At 38.5% G+C, this 19327-nt stretch overlaps 1 long non-coding RNA gene across 2 annotated transcripts in view; it reads right to left on the bottom strand.

Annotated features, from left to right (window-relative positions):
• Nucleotides 1-4694: 4694 nt before the first annotated feature.
• LOC123575709 overlaps nucleotides 4695-19327 on the bottom strand; it is a 261519-nt gene continuing 246886 nt past the window's right edge. For both annotated transcript variants that reach the window (XR_006700948.1, XR_006700947.1), the window contains 2 exons: nucleotides 4913-5018; nucleotides 4695-4820 (listed from right to left, as the gene is read on the bottom strand). This is a non-coding gene — a long non-coding RNA (uncharacterized LOC123575709). The remainder of the gene's footprint in view (nucleotides 4821-4912; nucleotides 5019-19327) is intronic.

Raw genomic sequence — 19327 nt, 5'->3', positions numbered from 1 at the left:
CATAAGAAGCCTTGCAGTTTCTTCCTGAGGGAAGCCAGTCACTATGTCAGAAAGTATGACTACCCTGAAACTACCATGCTGTGAGGAAGCTCAAGTTAATCATTTGGAAATGTCCTATGTAGAGAGAGAGAGAGAGAGAGAGAGAGAGGGAGGGAGGGAGGGAGAGGGATCAGTCGACTCACAACCATTCCAGATATTTAACCTGAGACACCATACATGCTATGAATGAAAGAGCCAACTTGAATGTCCAGCCCAGGTGAGTTTTTGTGTAACTATAACCCTAGCTGTCATCTGACCATAACCACGTGAAAGACCTCAATGAAAATGACCCAGCTGAGCCCACTCTATCCATTGAGCCATAAGAAATAATGGCAATTTTGGGGGCGCCTGGGTGGCTCAGTTGGTTATGTCTCTGACTTCAGCTCAGGTCATAATCTTGCAGTTCGTGGGTTCAAGCCCTGCATCGGGCTGTGTGCTGACAGCTCAGAGCCTGGAGCCTGCTTCAGATTCTATGTCTCCCTCTCTCTCTGCCCCTCTGCTGCTCATGTTCTGTCTCTCTCAAAAATAAATAAAAACATTAAAAAAAACTTAAAAAAAAGAAATCATGGCAATTTTTAACCACTAAATTCTGAGGTTTTTAAAATGTAGCCATAAATAACTGGAATAAAAGGTATGCTAATTTTCATTGTTAATCAGTGCTTCCCAATTGAGCTCCAAGATGGCTACACCTCTCCTACCACTAGTATCTGAAAATTCCTAAGTACCTACAAACCATTGTTTTACACTAAGAAAACTTAAAGGGCATGTTTTTCGGCTGACCTTTTTACTTTAACTCTGAAGTCAAAAAAACCCTTTCATGTTTTCCATTTGTAATAAGGAGATTTTGCTGTCCTCATGCTCCACACTGACAGACAGGGTCAGACAGACTCTTCTTCCTTTTCTTAAATAAACTAGTTAGAGATGTTTTTTATACTCAAAACTGTGAAAATAGCTCAAATGGTAATTGCAATGTCTGGTCATCACATGTTTGCAGACCATGATATTTAAAAGCAATCTTTGAAAATGACTCCGGATTGTTTCCTAGTGGTCAGTCCGAGGCTAACCCCAGGGCCACATATTCCTGGAGGGAGCTCATCTCAATGCAGACATGGTTCTAACTATGTAACTCCACTCCTTTCATCTCTCCAATCCAATTAAATACTAGCAACCTGTCCACTGTCAGAAAATGACTGTAGAGAATCGGGTCAATGCACCTCTGTGAGAATTTCTTCTGGGCCAATCAGAGGGTCAGTCCAATTATTTTCAGTGATTTGGAGGGTGACAGAAAGTCTATCCTTCAATCCTATCATTTAACTACCGGCAGCTAGACGGTCTCAGGGCTAAGCCTATAGAATAGGGTGTTCCCAGCATGGGCAGAGTATGTATCTATGCCTGGAGAACCTGTCCTTTCTATGTCATCTTCCTTTATGCACCCAGAGAAATCCACCACTCAGCCTCTCCAATCTTTTCTATAAAATAATCCCCCAAATGGCAGTATTTTATTACAAATGTAATGCATGATTGTTTTATAAAGACATACAATGCCGAATTACGTATTTCTCAAATCCTTCCCTGTTGGTCCCCCTTCCTTAATTATAGCACTTTTTTTTCATTTAAATTTTAATTAGTTAACATACAGTGCAATATTGGTTTCAGGCGTAGAATTCAGTGATTTATCATTCACATACAACCCTGGGTGCTCAACAGCCAAACAATGGAGCCAGCCCAAAAGTCCATACACCAGATGAATGGATAAAGAAGACGGGGTATATACATACAATAGCACTTTTGACAGCAGGATGTTTTTCTCCCAGAAACACTCCTATGCATTGTTGCATTACTATTCCTTTGTATTATTGTTGTACAAAATGGGATCATAATACTATTTTGCAACCATCATCGTTTACTTAAATCATGTATAATGGACTCTTGCTATAGGTACAACAGTTTCCACCCTGTTTGTCCTTTCTAAACAGCCACACGGGATTCCACTGTCTCCTTTCTTTCTGGTGGGAACTGTGAAGGTTTACTGGAGAAAAGTGGATTCCCATCTTTTTATACCAGTATCTTATCTCAAAATAGAATCAGTAAGGGCTAGACAGCAGAGTAGAACAACAAATAATTTGGAAATGGAAAAAAAGAAGCAAAGGCAAAGCAACTGGGGGCATGGACTCTGTGTGCATCCTGTGGTTTTTGACTCAGGTTAGGAAGGAAAAAGAAAGAATGACACTGTCAATGCTGATAATTTCACGTTGGCACCAGCGTGTCTTAGCTGGAACTTGAGAACACTGATACAAAATTCTTTTCTTTTAGACCATGGCAGGCTGTTATTTATAGGAATATGATGGAATCCCATTAAAACACAGGAATTATTACATGTTCTCTTTTTTTTTTTTAATTTTTTTTTCAACGTTTATTTATTTTTGGGACAGAGAGAGACAGAGCATGAACAGGGGAGGGGCAGAGAGAGAGGGAGACACAGAATCAGAAACAGGCTCCAGGCTCCGAGCCATCAGCCCAGAGCCTGATGCGGGGCTCGAACTCATGGACCGCGAGATCGTGACCTGGCTGAAGTCGGACGCTTAACCGACTGCGCCACCCAGGCGCCCCATACATGTTCTCTTTCTGATACACACTCTACATTGAATTAAGTTCTCCAAAACTGAACTAAAAGAATACAAGCAAATCCTTGTTATTAGAAGACCTGCCAGTAAGACATCTATGAGGCTTCACCGACATCACGACTATTACAAAATACTAACAGGTAAATTCACCATTCATCTTATTAAGTCATCAAAAAAGCCTTTATTCACTTTCTGAAAGACATTTACTTAATACAGCTGGTATTAATAACAGAACGACAAGATGCCATCATGGTTTTGGGCTTGAGAGTCTTTGGACCAGTGAGGAAAGATAGATTTCTAATGGTTGGAATTTTTTAGTTATCATGAGAGAAGCAATAAATTATAAACACAGATTATCTAAGAAGCATCCCATGAGTAAATTTGGGAGCTATTCAGGAATTAGCTTGACTACTTCAGTAAACCAAAAATAATTCAATGACTCTGAAAATATATCTGGCTCCGCAAGTCAAATTAATCCCAACCAAAGCAAAGCAGAAGGATAATAGGAGCTGCAATGTCCCTCAATATGTATTTCCAACAAAAAGCAACACAGTGAAAGCTGACTCAGTCCCTCCAGCACCCATCTAGCAACCTCAACTGTCCAAAAGACAGACAAGAGCCAGAAAAAAAGAAACTGAAAAAAAAAAAAAAACCCAACTCTGAGCATCCAAAAGAGCTGCCATAAAATCAAAACATTAAATTCTGTTCAATTTATTCAGGGGGCACCAAAGCCTTCAGGCAAAATTGTGCAATTTGGAGCCAATTTTTAAGAGCTCGCTTATCTGGCTTCTCAATTCATACTAGATTAGAAATGGCAATTAAGAGGCAGTGGAAAAGACTGGCTGCTAATGATAGACAAGCTGACATTAACAAGAAGTATGAGAAAAACAACGACAACAACAAAAATCCATGAAGGAAGACACATTAATTCTAAATCCTATCAGCTTAGGGTTGTTTAGTGCAGGCACAAACAACCTCAGAGATCTCATAGCATGGAAAAAAGTGTGCTCATATTTCTCGTCACTAGAGTCTGTGTAAGAAGGCTGAAACTTGTAGAACTCATTTTCAAAAGACTTTCACTTAAATATCATACACACACACACACACACACATACATATGCACACACGCTTGGTGCTAAAGTTTGATTAGGATACAACTTCATGTGAAATCTCATGGGGTGCTAACTTTCTATAGCTCATGTATTTGAAAAAAGAATGAAGGAGATTTTCATATACTTATAAATTTATTTCACAAATAGACAAGGACCTGGAAATTTAATGAATGAGCACAGCTCAGTCCACTACGTATGAAATTTAATTCTGTCTTATGTGGCCTTTCCAGTGTAATAAGTGAAAGTATTCAAGGAACTGTAGGGCTGGGAGAGCTCTCAGCTTGTCTATTTGTGAAATAAGTTTACACAAAGCAGTTTGGAGATGGGGTAGAATGACAGCAGTCCATAATTGAGTCTATGGGGAAAATACAGGTATTCAGGGTATGCTTTAATGGGTAGTTCTGGAACGCATAAACAGTAAACTCTTGGATTGTCCATGTGGTGATGACACAGACCATAGCTAATTATCATTGTATTCCCAGAACTGAGAACAGTGACTAAAACATAGTAGATGCTCAAAAAATGTCCAAATCATTTATGAGTCATAAAACAGAGTACACGGCACTCTGTTCAGGAGAATGAGAGGTGAAAATGATTGCAATGATTGCAATGAAAATAATTGGCTCCACCAACTAATCTGGCAAAGACAGGACTAATTAGGGTTTGAGGAGAAAAGATACCACTGGGATACACTGTACTTTTGGAGGAGGAGAACACTTGGAATGCCTTTCTGGCTCTTTGGAAGAGTGTTGGGTAGGAATGCAAAAATACAGAAACAGGAATAAGTATGTGGTGTCAGGAGGATAAGACATCAAGCTAAAATGATGCAGAAGGGTGATGCTGGAGCCTAGTGGAAGTCCTATTGAAAAAAAAAAAAGCTAGGGCTGTGCATGCATGCGCATGCATGTACACACACCCAGGTGGAAGGGGGCAGGGCTTGACTGCCAGTCGAGAGAGTTCAGCTTTGGCCATAAGGCCCAAGTATGTGTGAGAGGTTTCCAAGCAGGCAAATGACAGATGCAAACAAGGTTTAAGCAAAATTAACCTAGTAGAATGACAAATGGAATGGATTCAGAAGAGGCTGGAGAAAAAGGAGTACAGGGCTCGGGACATAATAAGAATGTCTTGGGTACTTACTCAATTGATGCACGAAGCCAAGGAGATCAATGTTGAGCAATGCTGATTGGCCATGGAATATACACCGGTTCTTTGAATCAGGTGCTTTTATTTCAAGGGGTATATCCTATGGAAAAAAAGTAAAGAGGTGAGCAAACATTTACCTACCTGCCTGTGAATTTCAGTATTCTTTGGACAATGATTAATGAAATCATGGAAAATTATACAGACTCATAAAATGATACATACCTACGATAACAAACTGGAGTTAAAAATTATTTTTACAAAGAATAATCAGGCTTTAAAAGTCTAAAGTTGAGGATTAGGGTAAGTAAAAAGCCAGGATGTCAGGCAGGTGCCCCATAATCCCTTCTGTGTTCACTTTTTTTCCCCATGGATGTGGGAGGTAATCATCAGGGGGAAAAAAAATGGTGCTGGACCTTGGGAGCTCAAGTCCAATTCTGAGAGATATGCGCACTGATGTCAGAGACTGTGCTATAAAAATTATTCTTCTTCAAGGGAAAGGTTTAAAAATCAAAAAGAAAACACATTGAGAACTAAAGACTGAGATCTTGGGAAGAGATCGAAGTTGGATAAAAGAAAAGAAAGCTGAATGTATGGAGAAAAAGATCTTTAAAAAAAGGATGGTGGAAGGGTGCTGAGAGCACAAGAATTTAAAGAAACAAGAGTAGACAATGGAACCAATACTGTAGAGAGAAGTATGCAAATTGATGAAAAGCCTCTAGATTTGAAGTCATCAGTCTTTTATGAAGTCCAAGGATCTTAAAAAGTATCATCTTCATGAGGTTGGAAGACCAAAATTTCAAAATTTTCAGCAAAGGTCAATGGTTAAAAAAAAAAATCTATATGCTGCCTACAAGAAACTCACTCCAGATCTTAAAACACATGGCAAGTGAAAGTAAAAAGATGGGAAAAGATACTCCATACAAAGGGAAATGGAAAGAAAGCTGGTATAGCAACACTCATACCAAACAAAATAGACTTTAAAACAAAGGCTGTGACAAAAGACAAAGAAAGGCATTACATAATTACAAAGAAGTTAGTCCAAGAAGATTATACAACATTCCTAAATAATAATGCACCCAGCATGGGAGAACCTAAATACATAAAGTAAATGTTACAGACATAAAGGGAGAAATTGACAATCCAATAAATTCAAGAAGACTGAAATTAAATTAACCATCTTTTCTGACCACCCTGGCATGAAACTAGAAATCAATTACAAGAAGAAAACTGGAAAAAAGCCACAAACACATGAGGACTAAGTAATATGTCCCCAAACAATTAACGGTTTAACAAAGAAATCAAAGAGAAAATTTAATAAAATAACTTGAGAAAATGAAAATGGAAACACAAAATCTCTGGTACACAGCAAAGCAGTTCTAACAGGGAAGTTCATAGCAATACAGGTCTATCTCAGGAAACAAGAAAAAACCCAAATAAACAATCTAACACTATACCTCAATAAACTAGAAAAAGAACAAAGGCTAATGTCGGTAGAAGGAAGGAAAAAATATAGAGCAGAGCAGAAATAAATGAAATGGAGACTCAAAACACAATAGAAAAGATCAATGAAACGAAAAGCTCGTTCTGTGAAAAGATAAACAAAATTGATACACTTCTAGAAAGACTAATCAAGAAAAAAAGAGAGAGGGCCCAAATCAAAAAATTTGAGAAAAGAAAAGGAAATGGTACAACTGACACCACAGAAATGCAAGGATCATAAGAGATTACTACAGTTATACACTAACTGAAAAATCTAGACGAAATGGATAGATTCTAGAAACACACATTCTAAAACTGAATCACAAAAAAATAGAAAATCTAAATAGACTGATCACAAGTAATGAAATTGAATTAGTAATTTAAAAACTCCCAAAAATCAAAACTCAAGCTTTAAGAGATGAGCTCTACCAAACATTATGAGTTAGTACCTATCCTTCTCCAACTAGTTCAAAAAAACTGAATAGGAAGGAAAGCTTCCAAACTCGTTTTTTGAAACAGGATTATGCTGATACCAATACCAGACAAAGACACCACACACACACACATTATAGGCCAGTATCCTGGATGAGCACAGATGCAAAAGTCTTCAACCAAAGATTAGTAAGTCAAATTTACTGATTTGTGATTTATTCCAGGGATAAAAAGATGTTTCAGCATCCACAGATTAATCAGTGTGATACACATTAACGAAAAGGAGAATAAAAATCATATTTTTATTATCATTATCATTATCATCTCAACAGATGCAGAAAAAGCATTTGACAAAATTCAACATTCATTTATGATAAGAACTCTCAACAAAGTGGGTATGGAAGGAACATACTTCAACACAATAAAGGCTATAGATGATAATCCCACAGCTAACATAGTACTCAATGGTCAAAAGCTAAAAGCTTATCCCCTAAGATCAGGAACAAAGACAAGGATGCCAATTCTCACCACTTTTATGCAACATAGTACTGGAAGTCCTAGCCACAGAAATTAGGCAAGAAAAAGAAACAGGCACCCATATTTGTAAGGAAGAAGTAAAACTGTCATTCTTTGAAGATGACATGATACTATATATATAGAAAACCCTAAAGACTCCACAGAGAAACTATTAGAACTAATAAATGAACTCAGGAAAGTCACAGGATATAAAATTAATAGACAGAAATCAGTTGTGTGTCTATATACAAACAATGAGCTATCAGGATGAGAAATTAAGGCAACAATCCCATTTACAACTGCATAAAAATGAATAAAATACCTAGGAATAAAGGATATGAAAGATCCAAGGATATGAAAGAACTGTACTCTGAAAACTATAAGAACATTATGAAAGAAATTGAAGGTGACACGAATACAAGCATACCTCGGAGATATTACAAATTTGTTTCCAGATACCACAATAAAGCAAACACCATAATTAAGCTAGTCAAATGAATTTTTGGTTTCCCAATGTATATAAAAGTTATGTTTACACTTTAATGTAGTCTATTAAGTGTGCAATAGTATTATGCCTAAAGAAAGCAATGTACATACTTTAAAAAATACTTCATCACTAAAAATTGCTAACCATCATAAGAGCTTTCAGCAAGTGGTAATTACTGATCACAAAACACCATAACAAATATAAGAAGAAGAAAAGTTTGAAATGTTGCAGGGATTACAAAAATGTGACACAGAGACATGCTATTGGAAAAAGCGGTGCTGACAGACTCACTCGATGTAGGATTTGCCACAAGCCTTCAACTTAAAAAAAAACACACACACACACAATTACATGTGAAGTGCAATATGGTGACATACGATAAAGTGAGGTATGCGTATAAATGGAAAAAATATTCCATGTACATGAATTGGAAAAATTAATATTGTTAAAATGTCCATACTACCCAAAGCAATCTACAGATTCAATGCAATCCCCATCAAAATACCAATGGCATTTTTTCACAGAACTAAAAAAAAGAATCCTAAAATTTGTATGGAACCACAAAAGGCCCCTAATAGCTAAAGCAATCTTGAGAAAGAACAGAGCTAGAGGTATCAAGCTCCTGGGTTTCAAACTATACTACAAACATATAATAATCAAAACGGAACGATATTGGCACAAAAACAGATACATAGATCACTGGAATAGAATAAAGAGCTCAGAAATAAACCCATACGTATATGGTCAATTAATCTATGACAAAGGAGGCAAGAGTATACAATGGGGAAAAGACAGTCTCTTCAGTAAATAGTGTAGGGAAATCTGAACAGCTACGTGCCAAATAATGAAACTGAACCACTCTCTTACACCATATACAAAACACATTCAAAATGGATTAAAAATTTGAATGTCGGACCTGAAAGCATAAAACTTCTACAAGAAAACATAGGCAATAAGTACTTGGACATCAATCTTAGCAATATTTTTGGGATCAGTCTCCTCAGGCAAGAGCAACAAAAGCTAAAAAAAATGGCATTACATCAACCTGCAGCTTTTGCAGAGGGAAGAAAAAAACGAAGAACATGGGGGATCAACAAAATGAAAAGGCAAACTAGTGAATGGGAGAAGATATTTGCACCTCATACATCCAATAAAGAGTCAGTATCCAAAATATATCACTTAACATCAAACACCCTGATTAAAAAATGGGCAGAGGACTTGAATTATTTTTCTAAAGAAGACATACAGATGGCCAACAGGCACATTAAAAGATGTTCAACATCACCAATCATCAGGGAATTGCAAATTAAAACTACAATGAGATATCACCTCACACCTGTCAGAAGGGCTAAAATCAAAAAGACAAGACATCACAAGTGTTGGCAAGGACGTGGAGAAAAGGGAACCCTTGTACACTGCTGGTGGGAATGTAAATTGGTAAAGCCTCTATGGGAAACAGTATGCAGGTTCCTCAGAAAGTTAAAAATAGAACTATAATACAATCCAGCAATTCCATTTCTGGGCATTTATACAAAGAAACCAAAATAACGATTTGAAGAAATACATGCACCCCTATGTTTATTTCACGATTATTTACAAAAGCCAGAATATGGAAGTAACCTACATGTCCATCAATAGATGATTGGATAGTGTGTGTGTGTGTGTGTGTGTGTGTGTGTGTGTGTACACACTGGAATATTGCTCAGCTTTAAAAAAAAGTGAAATCTTGCCATTTGCAACACTTGGATGGACTAGAGGTCACTATGCTAAGTGAAATCAAGTGAAAGACAAACACTGTATGATTTCCCTTGTATGTGGAATCTAAAAAAATGGACAACAGAACAAAACAACCTCACAGATACAGAAAACTGTTGGTTAGCAGAGTGGGGAGGTGATGGGTTCCAGGCAAAATAGGTGGAAGGGATTAAGAGCCACAAACTTCCATTTATAAAATAAACGAGTTAAGGAGCTATAATGTATAGCATGGGGAATATAGTCAATAATACTGTAATAAATTTGTATGGTGACTACACTTACAAAGATCATTTGAAATGTATAAGAGATCCAGTCAGTATGGTGTATACCTTAAACTAGTCAACTGTACTTCAATTTAAAAGGAAAAGAAAAGAAATAGATGCAGAAGAAGAGAGAACCAGATTTGAGCTGCTGGAGGCAGGAGGATGTCAGGAGGTAATGATGATTGTAAAAGCTCACAGCCCTGCTGCTGAGGGACACCCTGCAGTTGTCCTGAAGGTACCGTCACATCATCCTACCGGACCTTAACAGCAGAAAATATAAAGGCAGTCGTATTAGACCAGACGAACTGAGGATTACTTAGGTGTCTTACAAATGAGGAAACTGAAGCTCTGTTAAAATTAAGTCATAAGTTAAAAAACTCTACCCAATGAGGGATCCTCGATCAGATAGGTAAAGGGTTTTAGCTATAAAAACCCTTAATTTTCTGTGTGACTTGCAAGAGAAGTCATAGAATATCTCACAGCAGTGGTTCTCAACCAGGGTATGAGTTTGTCTCTCAGGGGACATTTGGCACTCTGCAGATTTTTGGCTGTCACAACTGGCAGCTAGGGTGCTATTGACCTCTGGTGAATATAGCCTAGGAATGCTGCTAGGCTTCCTATGATGCACAGGATAGTTCCCCACAGGAAAAAAAAATTACCCAACCTAAAATACCCATAGTAACAGGATTAAGAAACTGTTCTGGAATATTATGTGAGCATCCATAATAAAATCTGATTTCTAATTTTAATAAAACTTAATTGTGAGGCTAATCTGCAGCAAGTTTGACTTTGACATTAGTCCATCATTTTAGTATATTTACTCTTCTGAAATCTCATTTTGTCTATTTTTGGAATCTCAAATGTCTAGAGTGAAGTCCTATGGAGAAAGACAAACTCCCCGATAAAGTATGTATTAATTGAAGAAAGGCCCCCGGGAGTTGGGCTTATACTTACAAAATTGCACACCATTGAAAACTGAGATTTACCAAGGACAAAAGTCACTGCACAAATCAATAATCTCCTAGGGTAAAAAAATGCTCAGCTCTGCATGGATGTTCTGTTTTCACCTTAAGAGTCATAATTGTTTGCCATGTTGATCACCTCCGTAGGGAAGGAGGAGGGGGGAAAATCTATTGTGTCAAAAGGAGTCATAGAGTTTTCTAGCTGACTTGAACAACACTGAGGTGCAAGCAGTTGAAAAAGTGTATTTCGCTGGTAGAGATGGAGGACAGAAGATTACAAAGGACGTGCCATCCTTAACCAAAGTCTGGGTTTGTTCGACTTCACGCAGCTTTCTTCATAATGTCTCCCTGTTCTTCTTAATACCCCGTTATTAATCTCGGCATGCTAAGGAGATTTTTCTTTTTCCTCTTTTCATCTTGCTCTCATTTTTAGTTGCAGGAAAAGACATTGTTTATCGTATTAATTCTGACAGGAGTATACATTTAAATGCCACATTGGGGCTTATGTACATTTATATTCACACTGCATACACGCACAGGGGTGAATATCCTAAAACTATGTTAGTGGCGACATATCATTCTTCCCTATTAATAATTTCAGAAGAAATCTTAGAGCTATTAAATACTCTGGTTTGGACTTCATAGACACTTAACAGAAAATTTAGTTATAATCATTGATAAATGCTTGTCTAAGATGCATACTTTGTTCTTATAGGTTCCCATAGACTTTTTGAGTCTCCTCCCTTTATTAAATTAGACCATCGGCCATCCCCAAAATATTCTTACTGAGGTAACATTTAATGATGTCACCTATGTTTTCATAAGATCACTAGAACAACCAGGTGTTTGAACAATTTATAAGTCAAGGCATCATTCCCTATGTCACCCAACATCCTTCCTTTATACTGATGTCTGATAAACCTATCTTTATGTTATAGGTGACTATTATGCAACATTGGCCCAGGTTATGAAATGCTAGTTTTTCAAATTCAATTTTAATAAACCTACATGTGATTGTAAAATACCTATGTAAATAGGTGAACAGAAAGAGGACAAGGAAAATAAACAGAACAGGCAGGGATGGAAAGGGGCTTTTAAGGATGAATTAGGAGAGCATGGCTTGTTACCAAAAGATCTCTAACTGCTTGAAACTTAAGACAACTCTGAAAGCTCATTTGCTTTCTAAATAAGGACAATTGTGTAAAATAAAACAAAAATGGGAATTTAGACCTGTGAAGAAAGTCACAACAAAAGTTAGTTCGCCAAAGTTATGTCCACAGTACAAAGATGCAAAGAAAGCATGTCTAGCTCACGCTACCCATGAGAAAAACTTAATTGGTTTAAGGGAGAAATGAAACACTAGAAAGTTCTCTAATCCTGACCCAAAAAAGGCGGGTAGGGTAGGCAGTAGAGCTCATTAATAGAACTGCAAGGAGACTGAGTGAATGTTGAGACGATTTTAGAGAAAAATTTTAATTATTAATGAAGTAGGAAACAATTTTAGTTTTTTTTAATGTTTTTCATTCCCTCATATTTTTATATCAGTTTATTATTTAATAATCATTATATAGAGATGCATTTTGGAATCATAAGTACACGATGCAATTTTGTACATAACTGGACAATATCTTTTTTTTTTTTTTTTTTTTTTTTTTTTCAACGTTTATTTATTTTTGGGACAGAGAGAGACAGAGCATGAACAGGGGAGGGGCAGAGAGAGAGGGAGACACAGAATCGGAAACAGGCTCCAGGCTCTCAGCTATCAGCCCAGAGCCCGATGCGGGGCTCGAACTCACGGACTGCGAGATCGTGACCTGGCTGAAGTCGGACGCTTAACCGACTGCGCCACCCAGGCACCCCAACTGGACAATATCTTAATCATTGCCTTGAATTATTTCCAAGAACTGATTTCACCTTAATTATTCAAGCATCTATGTTGCAGTCACAGCTCAGAATCCTGTCACCATGGTCACTTGGTAGTGTTCCTCGTTGAATTTTCATAATCAGGCCATATCAAGTTTCTTAATATATAAATTATGATCACTTGCAAGGTGTTTTACTCAAAGTTCTAAATCAGGGATTCACAACTGATGAAAACGTGACCATGTAATCCAAGATGACTTCTTTAATTTCTTTAGCCACTTTTTATTTACAGTCAAACTCTGCCTAATTGAGATAACTGTCTTACCATGTGCCTAATATCATCTACCCCTGCTTCCTTGAGCCTTCTTGGATCTACTTTTTTTTTTTATGTTTATTTATTTTTGAGAGAGAGAGAGCACACATGACTGGGTGAGGGGCAGAGAGAGAGCAGAACAGAAGACTGGAAGCGGGCTCTGCACTGACAAAAGAGAGCCTGATGTGGGGCTTGATTTGAGGAACAGTGAGATCATGACTTGAGCCGAAGTTGGAGTCTTAACCATCCATCCAGGCAGCGCCTTCTTGGATTTACTTTTAATTGTTATATCTAAGTGTATAAACCGCCTCATGTAGAAAATAAACAAAATAAATACTGTGTTTGATGTTTTCAAGGAAGCAACTATACTCAGATTAACATCTATAAGTGATGAATAATTGAGACATAATCAATATTTCCATTCATATTAATGCAAATTAGCCATGCAGATTAATAAACCCGGCAGGATGAGGATTCAAAAGAAATTGGTTACACTCAAAAATATTATACCCTGAAAGTAGAGGATCATCAGTAATAATTGAAATTGTGACCCAAATCAGTAATATTATAATTATCTGGGCTCTTAATATTTCCTTCCACAGGATACATTAAAATGTGGATAAACTAGGTAAACGTAGGAAGTCTGAAAAATTCATGCACTGCTTAAATTATTTTGCAGAACAATGGATTTTTAAAATGTATTTGCAAGTTTCTACATGTTTACATGTACTAGAATTTCACAAACTCAACCACGTTAATGTGGAAGACGTACCTCAACTAGCAAAAGCATATATACTGTAAAGATGCTTAAATGAGCGCACCAGAGTATATATGGTAACTACAACCAGAATAAAAATGAGCTGTCTTTTAGAAGTCCCAAGGGAGACCTATTTTTAATGACTAGGAGAGAGAGATTCGCAATTAGCATATTCATTATGTGTATGTAAATGCCTGATTCCAACAGCTGCTTAAGGGTGTTAAAAAACAATTTGTTCTATTAAGCAGTTTAAATATTCCTCTTAAAAGCTTGTTTACCTGTTTCATTTGCTGAACAATGTCTTCCTTCAGAGGACTGGGGGGTGAGGGTGGGGGTGGGGGAGGAAGATGTAGATTGCCTCTCCTGCTGTCATTTCTTCTCTGGTGAGATTCTTAAGCAAAAAGTGAGAGGTAGAGGCCACAGCTCAACGGTAATGTTTTGGTGATTTGCTATGTTTTTTCATTAAATGCAGCGGCATTTTTTCTCTCTGGCAGGGATATATTTTGCAGTGGTAAAGATCAGTGTTCTATACTGCGCCACCTCTCTTCTAGTCATGGATGTCTGGTAAAGCTCAGAGGAAAAAAGGTGGAGAATTTAAGACAAAGTACCTCTTTTTTTCCTCCAGGATGCTTGCTAAACAATCACCGGTGACCTTCCTCCTGGCACCCGATCAGCTCAAGTCTCAAAATGGATGCTGTGAGAGTACTGAAGGCTTTGAGGTCGGTCCCCTACTCTAGGATTCCAATTACATTTTATTCTTACGCAAACAGAAGTGCGAGTCTTGAACAGAAAGCCCAGCTGTAGGCCCCAGTATCTGCTCTAAGCTCCCTCATCTCCCTGTTCCTCTCCCTGCGGGAAAACCAGGGCAAACCACCTCTTCTGCCAGTTCCTGTCAACCTGTGAAAGCAAACCAGTGTTAAGTCTCATTCTCAGGATAAGGACTGAAATCCTTTAACTTCCACCCAACACCCATTCCCTTCCCTCTACCTGTAGTCCTTTGATGTAGCCCAGGGCTTTTCAGACTTCACTGTGGCCTTGTTACAATGCAGATTTTGAATCAGGAGGAGGCGTGGGGCCTGACATTCTGCATTTCTAACAAGCTCCCAGGAAGGAGGTCTGGTGGATGGACCAAACCTGAATGAGTAGCAAAGGGGCTAGCGCTGAATCCCAAGTCCCCTGGTTTTATAATGGTAAATATAACAGTAGCCATTAACACATATATTAAATACATATACAGCACTTAGTTTGCTATTTTCTCCATGAATGTGGTAACTGAGGCAAAGACTGATCAATAATATGAGTAAAACCACACGACGAAGGACAGAGTCAGGTTTCAAACCGAAGCAGTCCAGCCCCAGATCTGCTACACGGTGGGTCCAGATCTGCCAAACTGTAAGACTTTCTGGTTTTCCTTTCAGCCTCTGGACTTCAGTTTTCCTAAGGTTTGCTGTTTTCCTTGTGCCTCTGGCCCCAGCATCAGCTAGTTCTATGGCAAAATATACCTAATCAACCTCTGGAACCATTGGACAACTACTCCAAGGAGATGGGGAAATAAAAAGAAGAAAAGGTGCAGACTCCCTTCAGTTTAGACTGAGACATTTGATAAACTTTTGGGATCTCTGAACATGTACTTCTCACCAGTACTAATCAGACATAAATGATATAGAGGCAATCAACAACTCTGTTCTTTCTACCCCAAAGCTACATTAGCCCTCTCTGCACACCAAGTCTGGGATTTATTGGATAATATACTGTGGGATCCCAACATGTCCAATTGCTGGCAGAGTCTTTTAATGGCATTGACAGTTGTGATGGCCCAAGAAGACTTTAACAGAATGACTGCCACCTAATCTGTGCTATTAAAGAAGGAGTCATCAGTGATACTTCGGTGGACACTATAACCTATGGCAGATGGATAAATATGGTGACACAAAAGTAAATAGCACCAGTCAAGAGTTACCAAGTCATGGAAAATGTACATCCCACCATATCCAGTTGTGTTCAGGCTGGGGAAGCCAATTACCATGATCTGTATGCTGATTCTAGGAGGTAGATTGAAGCTCTAATGCAGGGTCACCTTGAGAACTGTATTCTTTTTTCAGAAATCATAATTAAGGAGTTGTAGCACTTCTCTCATAAGATACTCTTTGACCTTGAGTATTTCTGTGACAGTGGAAGAACATACTACTCAAAATCTCCAGGGGAAGATGCCTCAGGTACTGGCATATTTGCAACAGGGTTCATAAGAATACTTCCTGTGCTGGGGCGCCTGGGTGGCGCAGTTGGTTAAGCGTCCGACTTCAGCCAGGTCACGATCTCGCGGTCCGTGAGTTCGAGCCCCGCGTCGGGCTCTGGGCTGATGGCCCAGAGCCTGGAGCCTGCTTCCGATTCTGTGTCTCCCTCTCTCTCTGACCCTCCCCCGTTCATGCTCTGTCTCTCTCTGTCCCAAAAATAAATAAAATGTCGAAAAAAAAAATTTAAAGAATACCTCCTGTGCAAGACAGAAGGGGTCTCTCGTTTTTGGTATAAAAATAGCCAGCAAAAATGCTTCCTGTATTATTTTTCTACAGGGTCCTTTGCCCGTTGTCCTAATTCTAATGGACTATGTTTATTGTCCCCCATCTGTTTCTAGCATTCCCAGTGTATAGCCACACCATTATTTATGCCCAGAGAAATATGTTTGCAAACCTCAACTTTGACAATGCTTCTCCCTTGCTATTTGAAAAATGCTGTTCCATCACATACCCAAAGACTCAACTTTTCAGTTTGAAATGTGTATTGCCCCTGAAATATTCCAATGGTTCGTGTTCTTTTTCAAAAGAATCCCAAGACTGATACCGTGTTTTGATGATGTCCTGAATGTGAACGCAACAGAAAGGGAACTGAAGGAAAAATTTTAAACAGCCCACATTGCTTCCAGCCGTCTCAGAAAGAAGAAAAAGAAAAAGATGAAGGGAGAGAGGGACGGAGGGGAGGGAAAATGAATAGGATCTTCTAGAGCTGTCTTCCTAAACAGCACTGCTGATATCGGGACAAACTGTCTAACATATTTGCAGTGCGTTCCTTCACTCAGTAAATATTTACTGAAAACGTTCTACTTGCCGGACCGTTTCGGGTGCTAAGGATACTGCAGTGAACAGGGCAGACGTGATTCTTGCCCGTAGGAAGCGTATGGAATAGCAATTCATGCAATCCATCTTCGATGTATGATGAAACCACTTCAAACATGTTTTTAAACTAGTTTAGTTCTTGTAGGGTTTTTATTTCCTGCCGCCATTTTCTTTTCGGAGACAGTTGTTCTGTAGATCCTTTCAAAAGTCTAGTGAATACTGAATACCACATTTGCACAAAAGCATTCTTATTAAACCTATCCTATTTGGGGGCACTTAGCAAAGAAACAAGCTGGGAGCCCTTGAAGTCGGTGAGGCAGAGTTAGAATGGCAAAGCTGAAAACAGAAAATGGGCCAACATTATATACTTAAAACAAGAACGACAATAAAGGCTGATTATAGCATATTACATACAATATTTTTTAACTCCCATTACAACCCCTATGCAAGCACCTTCATTAAAACCACTTTTGAGCAATACAAGAGGATTCTCAGAGAGGGTGAATAATTTCACGATATTTTACGATAGTAAAACAAAAGCCAAGGCTTAGATCAAGCCCAAGTGCTCTAGTCCAAAGACAAAAATCTCAAATGACATGATATGCTGGCCTCTCAGAACCTGGCGTATGGTGAGAGAAAAGTAGAACAGGGACCAAAGTCATCTCTTAGTCAATTAAAAGAAGATGCCAAGTTCAAGAATAATCGAGATTAATAAATCAGATGCTAAAAGCTAATCTAAAATTGTAGATGGTAGGGGTTGGAAATGAAGTAAGGTGAACAGCAAGCCACAAAACCCAGACAAACTTTCTTGGGTTAACATTCTCTGACAGGGTCCCTTCAGAAATCTATGGTGTTACCCCTGAGCGTGTACTCCAATCTCCAAAGCTGTGCCTTCCCACCCCAGTATCTGATAAATCCACAATTTCTTACCACTAATGCTTCCCTATAAGATACGGCCACTGAGTTCAGTCACAAAGTAGTGTTAGTGAAGTGGCCACCACTTTTCCAAGGTCACTTACCAAATACAATGGGACACAAAAGGACTTTTCTATTGTGGTGAAAGCTAAAGGAGTCCCTCACAAACTCTACAACTCCTTTTAAATCTCTACCAATGCTAAGTCTATAATAATTGGAAAAGGGGGAGGTGGTAATTCCTTACCCTTAAGTATGTCACAGCATTTGCAGGCCTGAGGACTTTCCCAGGTGCTTTGGATAATGCAATTCTCTGTGACGTGGGAAATAAATATAACCCAGAATCATCTAGGGCACTTCCTCTAGCAACTTTAATATATAGACACACACCCCCTCCCCCGATACCTTTTTCTCATTGAGCAAATGATATAAATAACTATTTGGGATCTTAGATAGGCCTTGAATTATTTGTGGAAAGGGTGACCAATAGTGGAATTTACTGAGAAATTCAAGAAAATGTACAAAGCATCAGTATGAGTTATCTGTCTATAAGGATACCTGCCAAAGAAAAATCACATTATTCCAGAAAACTTTATCTTGGTCATATTAGATGCTGCATATCCAGAAATAGACCACACAAAAACACTGACACACAACAAGGTTTCCTGATTAGAAATTAACGAACACAAAGTCTTTCTGATTCCAAACCCCTTACTTTTAGCCTTTATACTGGACTGAATAGACTGATCTGACAAAGTGAGAAATACAGGCTGTATTTTATTGAGGTAGATAGAGTGAGCAGTATTTTAAGGTAAAGGGTAAAATAATGGAGCTGATTTTAGGTAAATGTGTATGTAACTCTAGAAGTAGAGAAGATTACTCTAGGGGAGAAGGGAATGGAGACAAGATTTGGAGCTATTGCAAAGATATAATATCTTAATCTATAGTTTCCTTTTAGTTTAGATTTTCCTACCAGCTTATTCTCAGCCCAAGTCCTTCACTACCTAGCCTCCTGAAAACTCTTTTTATCCCTTCCAACCAGTTTCTAATTAGCCTCAGATTTGTCTGTCAAAGTCTCCCCATCACTCAGTTGCAAGTATTTTCTCTGTTGGTCTTGCCTTAAGGCAAAGGACAACCATATGGTTATAAGGTGCTCCAGGTAACAAAGTACCCCAAATTTGTTTTCCTTCATGATTCTGTGGGTCAGGAGTGTGGGCAGGGCTTGGATAGCTCTTCTGTTCCTTGGGATATTAACTGGGGCCACTCAGCAGTACTCAGGGGGTGGCTATGATGGTCTGGAAAATCCAAAATGGCTTCACATACTGAATGTGTGCCTTGGCAGGGATGGTTAGAAGGTGGACTCAGCTAGGACGATTGACAGGAGCCTCTAGTATGGGTTTCCCAACACGGAAGTTTCAGGGTAGTCAGACTTCTACCATGGCAACTGGCTTTCCCCAGAGCATGTGTCCCGAGAGAATCAGGCAGAAGCTGCATGGCTTTTAGGTCTTTCCTGATCTAGCCTTGGAAATCATGCATTGTCACTTCTGCCATATTCTATTG

This window comes from Leopardus geoffroyi, chromosome C2 (genome assembly GCF_018350155.1).
Source record: "Leopardus geoffroyi isolate Oge1 chromosome C2, O.geoffroyi_Oge1_pat1.0, whole genome shotgun sequence".
NCBI lineage: Eukaryota > Metazoa > Chordata > Mammalia > Carnivora > Felidae > Leopardus > Leopardus geoffroyi.
This window is presented reverse-complemented; position numbering and strand designations above follow the sequence as displayed.